Below are 7595 nucleotides of genomic sequence, written 5' to 3'. Positions count from 1 at the left end.
CTTGCTACCAACAGGGACATCTTACTTTCTTCTGTGCGAAACCGTGGTCAAGGAGATACCATACGACCCACTGTTGGGACTCCTACACCAAATGGTTTGAGGTCTAGTTGGGACTTCTTACTGGGGAGATCCCCTGACATGTTGGCGGTTCCAACACCATCAACAGGTCCCATGTATCATATTTTTGAGCTGATTTTTCATTTTGAGACTGAAATTGCGTAGGACCCTTGTTCCTCTTCCAAAGGGATGAAAACTTGTTAGATGTAAATGGGTTTACATAACCAAATTTGGACTAGATGGAAAAGTTGATAAACATAAAGCTCATCTTGTTGCTAAGTGTTTTTCACAAGTCGAAGGAATTGACTAATTGAAACCTTATCCCCTGATTCCAAAATGAACTCTATCCATGTTGTTCTTTCCCTTGCTACCTCTTTCAAATGGGAAGTCCATCAGATGGACATTAAATCCACCTTTTTTCATGGGGACTTGCATGAATAAATCTATATCAAACAACCTCTTGGCTTTATACAAAAAGACTCTAGCCTTTTATGGCAACTTAAGAAATCCCTTTATGGTCTCAAGCAAGCCCCTCGAGCTTGGCATGCCAAAATGGATAACTTTCTTTTAGATACTAGCTTTTCCACGTGTCATTCTGACAATATTGTCTACACCCCGAAAGTGGGTAAGTCTCTTATTATTCTTGTTTGTTATGTTGATGATCTTATCCTTACTGGTAGTGATCCCAACCTTATAAACCATGTGAAGTCCAACCTTAAAAAGCAGTTTGAAATGATAGACTTAGGACACTTGCATTATTTTCTTGGTCTTCAAGTATTGCAATCCAAAGAAGGTATTTCCCTTTTCCAATCCAAGTATGTCTATGATCTTCTACGCCACTTTCACATGGAATATTGTAAGACATCCCCTTCTCCCTTTCAGTTTGGAGCCAAAATTTCAGTCACTTGTAGTTACCCTGAAGTTGATGAAACCTTATACTATCAACTTGTTGGAAAAAATTTGTCTCTGACCTATACATGTCTTGAGATTTCCTTTTTTATTGGCCTTGTTGCTCAGTTTATGAAAAACCCACATGAAATTCATCGGAAAGAAGTTAAAAGAATACTATGTTATGTTCAAGGTAAACTTCAGTTTAGGATTCATTACCGTGCAGAAGCATCTCCTCTATTGGTTGGTTTCACTAATTTTGATTGGGTTAGTGACCCAGATGATCAACTGTAGGTTATGTATTCACTCTTGGTTCTAGACCTATTACATGGGCTTACAAGAAACAAAGTGCCATTTCTCTTTCTTCAACAGAAGCAGAGTATCATGGCATCGTTGAAGCTAGTAAGGGAGCCTTATGGCTTCGTCAGATCCTGTCATATTTTGGTTTTCAGTAGCAGCATCCGACTACACTTTGGTGTGTTAATAAAAGTTCCATTCAACTATGCAAATATCTAGTTCAACATCAGCACAAAAACTTCATTACAAATCTCATTCATGACCATGTTCTTGAAGTGAAATATTTTTCAACCGATGATCAAGTTGCAAACATATTTACAAAGGCTCTCACAGAGGCGAAGTTTACTAAACTTCAATTTATGGTTGGAGTTCAGGGAGTTTTCACTAAGGTGGTATAGGCTCTAATGCCGCCTTACTTCTCCTATTGTGTCATCCTTGTACATCCTTCAATCTTATCCCAAGGTATTCTTAAGGGGGGATGTTAGGATATTCCGACACATAGGAAATAATTAAGTATAACTTGGTCTAGTGTATAGTTAGGTAAATTGTGTTTCTTTAGTATGTAATTTTTGTAACTTACGATCCGATTGTCACGATATTTTCTAGACATGAAGTGATCCAACGGTTCATTCTCTCCTCGATATTACCAACACTTGATCTATGCATTAACATCCAATTGCCCCGTGATCTCTATTTAAAGTGCATGGAGGGTAACTTGTCTGGTGATCGTTCATGAGAGAAGCTTATGTAAATTTTCTTTCTTTTACATTAATAAATTTCCTGAAGTGGCCGCATTGGGTCAGGTCGTGGACTGTTTACCTCTTTGAGGGTTTTAACCACATTAAGAATATTGGTGTACTGATTTGTGATCTGTTTGTGAGCAATGTCCTTTGGTGTTCTATTTGTTATCGCTCAGATTTTCCTAGAAGTTCTAAGAAGAGGAAAGGGGTCCGAGGTAACCACAAACCAACTTTTGGGTACATAATCTAGCCAATCTGTACCTAGAGAGGGTTCTCTCTTTAAGTTTTAGCTTTGTTTTATAAGGTTTTAGGCTAGTTATGAAAGCTTTGGGATTTTGATTGAGTTTGGTGGTGAAATTCAATAGAAGATGGGTATAACTGAATATTTCAGGCCATTGGGCTAATGGAGTCAAAAGAAGATGGCTAAACTGGATTTGGTTTCTCAGCAAAGGATGGCTTCACAGGGCAAGATAGCTAAACAGGGAGCAAATGACAACTTGAAAGGATGGGATGGGCTCAAAAGGGAAGAAGGGCAATTAAGGATCCTTCCACATGTCTTGAGAAGAGGGAATTTGGATGATCACCAGTAAAAATAAATTAAGGATTTTTTACTAAATGATTTAAATGATAAACTAAGAAGCAAGAGAAATTAAGAATTTCTTGCCTATCATAGTTTAGAGGAAAACATTAAGAATAAAAACGATTGAAAATAGATTGCACTTAAGCACTTTCTGAATTATGCTTTTTCATTTTAATATTCAGATATGGAACATAATTGAGATATTAAACAAGAAAACAATAACACATGAGTTATAAAATACTTATTTGTCCGATGTATTGCACTTGAATTCTGTGAAAAGTCCTTTGTATCAATTCTACATCCAGCCAGCCATGCAAGATTTGGTCCAACAACACTTTATTCCGAAGTAATCAGTTTTACAGCAATGTCTAAGAATCCACCCTCAATACTCTAAATGAGGGAGTATTTATACAAAATTTTTACAATAAAATATCTCATAACAAAGAGAGATATATTCTAGGGTGACCAACTATAAGTTACATGAAAATAGAGACAGATGGTCTCATAGATAGAAGATAAAGTAAACTGATGGCTTGTTGTCCCTGCTTTTGTGAATGAGCTAGAGGCAGCTCCTAAGATGAAGCATCTTGCTGTCTTCCTTGTAAATTCGTGTTGGTTGTTTTGCTTTTCACTTTCTCACTGATACACTTTGACCTGTTTTGATACTCTTTACCTGTTTGATCCTTGTTCATCCTCTTTTATCATCATTGACTGTAGTAAATAATGAAAATTTTCTTTTTTACCAAGGATAAATTTACAAAATATCTAGCACTTTTGTCCACCATTTTTCTTGTGGTATTCTGGTCCTTTGACCTTTCCTAAGGATTTCATCAGTCTCAGTGTACTTGAAAAAAGTAGGCTAAACTAGAAACAAATGCTTTAACTCATGCTCAACATAGAAAAGGTTCTCTAGACTGTCATAGAGAACTCTCCCTGTGGGCAGTGCCTTTGGTGCTGATGTGCTAGTTGATGAACTTGCCTAGTTATCTGCATATTGATCCATATTGTCAAAATAATCTATATGCCTAGTTAATTTATCATTAATAACTAAAGGACTCGGTAGCCCTTTGTTCTGCAAAATATTAAATTTCTCCATAAAAGCATTAATCTCCTCCTGCATGTTTTGGCATCTTCTTTCCAAGTTTTGCATCAGAGACCTTTTAGTCAATACCTTCTTGACTTCCAGAATAGTTCATGTTCTATCTTCAATGCCAATTTCTTCCAGCTGATACTTGTTCTTACTATTCAAAAAATTTATAAGCCTGGTGGCTTCTTTAGGCATCCTTCCTAATTCTTCCTTTGTCCTCTGAATTTCTTCTAGTGCTACCTTTACTAAATCAATCTGTTCAAATATTATTTGTATTGATGGCCAAACATCATTTATTGACTGAGTGATGTTGGTCCAAAGAATTTTCTTGATGTCTACCAAGGGCTTGTCAAATGTGAGGTCCTTTTCTAATGATTTCACCTTTTGTTCTAACCCTTTATTTTCCCTCACCTTTTCTGCAAAATTTATCTTTGAAAGGTCATATTTTTGTTCTAAGGTATCATATTGTTCTTTTACCTTTTGCAACTCTGCAACTTGGAGCTTCATCTCCTCCATTGATTTTATCAACTCCTTTGTACTCTAACCTAAAGTTCCTACTAGTGTTGTTCCTGTGACTGTACCTGTGACTGCTTCAGCTATGGCCATAGGGACATTGGGTGCCAGAGCTGTTGCTAGTGTTGAAGGAACTGCAGTGGAGACCACTGGTATCACATTTGGTGGCTGGGAGGTTGACTCTCCCTACTTGATTTTGAGTGATCTTTCTAACTCTTGTGCAATCTCTTTCAGTAGTTCATTAAGCTATAGGAGCAAGTCCATAAGCTCCTCTTCAAATTTCTTCTGAACAACTTCTGCAGTTTGTGGATGTCTTGATAGGGCCAGTTTTAGCTGTTTTCTCAAGGAAGCTATGTCTTCATCCTTTTTCATTATTAAGGTTTCTGCAGCCTTCACATCCTTTGCATTATGTCCCAATCCAGTTACTAACTCTTCCATAGTTTTAATTTTTTTATCCTTAGCCTATGAGGAGGCTCTCTCTAGTTGTAATTGGGCAGTTGTATTATTTAGAGAATTCTCTAATCTTTGGGGCATCATGGCCTTACCTGTCAAAGTTGAATATAGCATTTGCCTTGCTTCCCTGTGTAGCTCAATTTGATCCAAGGGATGAATATCTTTGGCCATGACCTCAAAATTGGTTTGAAGATAATCTGCAGTTGTTTGAAGTTTCTGCACTTTAGGTTTGAAGAGGCTCATTTCCATTTTGCCCTCCTTGATGTCATAGGCTGACATCAATCTATTCAAATTAGTGGGAGCCATTTTCAAATACTAATTGTAGACTTGAATTCTTAATGGCTCATTCATGGATTTTATCTCTTTGAATTTCTTTTTTAAATTCCAAGTTCTCATTTCCTGGAGGCTTAAAGGATGACATTTTCATGCTTTGTTGTCTCTCTAGCTCCTGTCTCTGTGAGCTAGAAGGTGTCCACCTGATGGGAAAGTCTGGTGACTATTTAAACCTTCTTCTTTTTTACTATCTATGGTTTCTTCAAAAATTTCCTCTTCCAAATGAGGATTTAGCATGTGCCTTTTAGCACTGAGCTGGTCTGATAGGCCGCTAGCAAGGGTAGCTACTTCCCTATCTCTCTTTTTGTTCCTTTCCTTGTTTAGAGGAGTCTACAAAATTGGGGGCTTTTCTACATTAACTTGAGTTGGGTGAGACTGTATTTGAGCCTGCTCTTGAGATGTTTCAGGATTCTTAGACATGATTGATTGTTCTATTGCTTGAGTGGTAGTCTCTGGTCCCTTTCCCTTAGATGTCCCTGTAAGTGGTGTGTCGGTGTCCTGTGAGTGCTTTTGGGAGGTTTCAGCTTTAGAAGCATTGATCTCTGATGATGACCTTTGAGATGTTTCAAATTGTACCTATCCAAAAGAATCCAGGTCAAGTGTTTTTTCAAGATCTTTCATCACATTTTCTATATTGACCTATTCAGCATCAGTTTCCACTAAGGTACCTTCCCTCCATTCATCCGACTGGCTGCCATCGGCTCGACTGTTAAGGAGAGGACCGGTAGGGTTCGTAGCACGCTCGACTAATAAGGAGAGGGGCTCACCATTCCGATGGTGAGGACCCGCAGGATGCGTAAGCATGCTTGACTGGCTGGAAAATTATTCAACCTCTGGAATTTTGTGATGTATATAAGGTGAGAGTCTATTTTTTGTCCTTCTATCACAAATGAAGCTATGGGGCTCATAAGGAAACCAACTAAAACTCTTGTGTAGTTTACACTGATCTTCTAGAATTTTCGTTGCTTCTTTCCATGCTTCTCTAGTGTTGCATATGTAAGGGCCTAACTGACTCTTGATTCTAAGTTGTGCTTTCTTTTTGGCTTTGTAAAAATGAATCAAGTCTGAATTTATCATTTGTCTGTAATATTCCAATGCAAACAGTCTCATTGGAACATATTTGGGCAGCTTGAATGGGGAAAGCTCACATCCATATCCTCTAAATTTTGTATGGTTCTGGTATAGATACCAGTCACCCAATCTGTATTGTTTAGAGAGCTGGAGGATTTTCTTGATATCCTCACTAATTCTAGGAGGTGAAACTCCTGTCAGCAAGGCAGTTGCTGGGTGTACAACCTGGTCAATAAACTCATTGTAGGAATAAGGGTTGTCTTAAGATTCATGGAAGATGGAGGTCCAAAAGATGATAGACCTTGGATTACCCTTAGTATTCAGTTTCGTGATAGAAGACGGAAATTTGTCTAATTGGTAATAGAGAATGTGGTGATATATGAAGGTGTAAAACTTGAAGAGCCTTTCATTCTCCAGTCTTGTGAGCTGGTCATGAATTTTGTCAGCAATGAATGAAGCATAGTCATACCTGACAGCAGGGGGCTGTCCAAGAGTAAAGATAGACATCAACACTAAGGTTAGTTCATCTACATACTCACTAGTTTTGAATCCCATGACTGCAGATATCATATCGACTATGATTTTGCCCATATCAGTGAAGAAAACTTGCATATAAGGAGGTGGATCCTTGGATTGATATTATTTCAATATGAAGGTCTGGCAGAGGCGATCAAGTTCAAATTGGGACAATTTAGTTGATTTCTCAAGTAAATATCCAATGGAAATGGGGTTGAGGGCCTGGCTGGAGTGAAATTGCAACATCTCATTGATTGAATCAGCCGTTATTGGGAAAATGACTGTTTGGTTGGGAGACATAGCTGCTCTATGGTTGGGGTTGTAATTGGCATGGCAATGATGGATTATGTCAGGGAAAACATGGACAGAGGAAAGAAAGTATATGGGAAGATTGGATTCCCACAGTCCTATGATATCACGGCCATTCAAGTAACTATCCCTACATTGGCAAAAGACTTTGAGGTGATTTTTGTTAGTGGTTAAGTCTTTTATCTGAAATTCATTATCTGCAAGAGGCAAAGTCTAAGTCACGATGAGGAGAATTAATGGGTGCAACATTCAAAGCTACCGAGGCTTCCATTTCTGGTTCTTGTGGATTCAGAAAGGGAACTGTGGTTTTCTTTGTGAAATGGGCAAAGCAAAGGGTTTGGGGAACTTAAATGACGAAAGTAATAACTAAATTATAAAGAATTCGGGCCTTTTTCATCAATTTACAATGGAAAACAAGTATTTGTAGGGTTTTTATCAGGAATTGGGTAAATACCTGTTTTTTTTGGGATGAACAATGAAATGCAAGTACTGGATATTATTGAAGGTCTCTAGGCTGTGTCGGTTGTGAAGTCTACAGCAGGTTGGTGGCTGAAAGCTCAAATTGGTAGACCTCGATGTTTTTGCATGGGCGTATAGGTTTGCAGAATAAAATAGTGAAAACAACTTATTTGTTTTATATACAAAGTGAGAGTTGGCGGGCTTTAGAATTTGGACGAGTGGCATCAGCGGCAAAATGACATGATGTTTTGTCGTTTGTGGGAGGGAAATAAACTGTTTCATATCGCACCGC

The sequence above is a fragment of the Pinus tabuliformis genome, chromosome 8 (assembly GCF_031772625.1).
Source record: "Pinus tabuliformis cultivar Carrire ecotype Pingquan chromosome 8, CPIR1, whole genome shotgun sequence".
In the NCBI taxonomy this organism is placed as follows: Eukaryota; Viridiplantae; Streptophyta; class Pinopsida; order Pinales; family Pinaceae; genus Pinus; species Pinus tabuliformis.
The sequence above is the reverse complement of the archived record's forward strand: the minus strand, read 5'-3'. Positions refer to the sequence as shown.